Here is a 2,343-nt window from a genome sequence, read left to right on the forward strand (position 1 = left end):
GAGAGGGGTTATATGTGTGCACATGGAGAAGAAAATTAGGAACAAATAAAAGAGGCAATAGGAAGAGATGAGTAAGTACTCATTAATATTTTTATTTTTATTAGTTTTTAAGAACATATTCTTGGGACTGATGAGATAGCTAAGCATATTGAAGTACCTGCTTAGGCAAACTGCATAGTGAGACCCTGTAACGACCAAATCTATCTATCTATCTATCTATCTATCTATCTATCTATCTATCTATCTACCTACCTACCTACCTACCTACCTACCTACCTACCTATCTACCTACCTACCTATTCTTAAAGGACGGAAAAGATTGTCACCACACCCAACAATTTTTTTTTTTTCTAGTTTAGGTAAATGTCACAAATCATAAAAAATGACCCCTTTGAGGTTCAGTGGCATTTATAATACGTAAGGTGTTGTGCAATCACAATGTCCACCTAATTGCAAAACATTTTCATCTTCCATAATGAAGGGCTGGAAATATAGCTCAGTGACACAGTGCTTGCCTGGAAAGGATGAGCTTAATTCCTGGTAGCAATTAAAAAAAGGAAAGATGGAGAGCAGCTTGCCACTCAAATGTGCACCTCGGTGTTTATAGCACCCTCTTTTCCTTCCTGGGCAGTGAGATCCGGTAGCCAGAAATCCAACATGTTGATTCTCAAGATGCATGCCTAAAAGATCTTTGACTCTCGTGGGAATCCCACTGTGGAAGTCAAGCTCTCCACCTCCAAAGGTCTCTTCTAAGCTGCTGTGTCCAGTGGGGCCTCCACTGGCACCTACGAGGCCCTAGAGCTGTGTGACAATGACAAGACCTGGGCAAGGGTGTGTCAAAGGCTGTTGAGCACATCAATAAAGCTATTCTACCTGCCCTGATTAGCAAGAAATTGAACGTCGTGGAGCAGGAGAAGATTGACAAGACGGATGGGACTGAGAATAAAATCCAAGTTTCAGGTGAGTGTCATCCTGGGAGTGTTTCTCGCAGCGTGCAAGGCTGACGCTGTGGGGAAGTGAGGTGCCCCTGGACTGCCACATCGCTGACCTGGCAGGCAACCCCGAGGTCATCCTGACTGTTCCTGCCTTCAACGTGATCAGCGGCGGCAACAAGCTGGCCGTGCAGGAGTTCATGATCTTGCCTGTGAGCGCGGCCAGCTTCAAGGAGGCCATGCGCATCGGGCCGAGGTCAACCACAATCTGAAGAACGTCACCAAGGAGAAGTACAGCAAGGACACCGCCAACGTGGGCGACGAGGGTGGCTTCGCACCCTACATCCTGGAGAATAAGGAAGCCCTGGAGTTGCTGAAGACTGCCATTGGGAAGGCCGGCTACTCGGACAAGGTGGTCATCGGCATGGATGTGGCCGGATCCCAGTTCTTCAGGTCTGGGGAGTACGACCTGGACTTCAAGTCTTCTGACAACCCAATAGGTACATCTCACCCTATCAGCGACTCTACAAGTCCTTCGTCAAGGACTACCCTGGGGTGTCCATCGAGGACCCCTGGCACAAGTGCACGGCCAGCGCCAGCATCCAGGTGGTGGGCGGCGACCTCACAGTGACCAACCCCAAGCGCATCGCCGAGGCCGTGAATGCGAAGGCCTGCAACTGCCTGCTGCTCAAAGTAAGCCAGCTTGGCTCGGTGTCCGAGTCCCTGCAGGCGTGCAGTCTGGCGCAGTCCAACGACTGGGGCATCACGGGGTCCCTCCGGCCTGGGGAGACAGAAGACTCCTTCATCACTGACCTGGTGGTGGGACTCAGCACGGGGTAGATCAAGACTGGCGCGCCCTGCTGACCCGAGCGCCCAGCCAAGCACAGCCAGATCCTCAGAATCGAGGAGGAGCTGGGGAGCAAGGCCAAGTCCGCAGCCTCAGAACCCCCTGAGCAAGCAGCACCCAGGCCTCGGGCCCGGGTGAGTAGGTCTCCTCCTGCTGCCGCTTCTGCAGATACCGTCAGGGCCACCAGGAGCCCGCGCCCCCAGCGGTGGTCGTCCTGCTTGTCACCTGGTGTGCCACTGCTTGTGGAGCCGTGTGTGTGCCTCAGGCCAGGTTCCCTGTGGCTCTGTTGGGAAATAAAACCCCGGCACCCAGGGAAAAAAATAAAAATGAAAACAATAAAAAATGTATACAAAGTGAAACAGCGCACCCCTGGAGCAGTAGGACCTTCACAACTTGGACAGGGCTCAAACATAGACCGGTGTGGAGGGCTAGGGCACATTTACTTATTTATTATTTTATATTAATTTATTTGCAATATACTTGGTACAGGGTCTCACTATGCAGCTTAGACACCTGCTGGGCCTGCTGTATCAGCCTGCCCAGCGCTGGGGTTACAGGCATGCA

General features: G+C 51.5%; 1 pseudogene; it reads left to right on the forward strand.

The window, feature by feature from the left end:
• The first annotated feature begins 657 nt into the window (after nt 1-657).
• On the forward strand, nt 658-1,772 carry LOC101574142 (annotated as a pseudogene).
• The last annotated feature ends 571 nt before the right edge of the window (nt 1,773-2,343 follow it).

Source organism: Octodon degus, unplaced genomic scaffold (assembly GCF_000260255.1).
Source record: "Octodon degus isolate 3935 unplaced genomic scaffold, OctDeg1.0 scaffold00084, whole genome shotgun sequence".
Lineage (NCBI taxonomy): Eukaryota > Metazoa > Chordata > Mammalia > Rodentia > Octodontidae > Octodon > Octodon degus.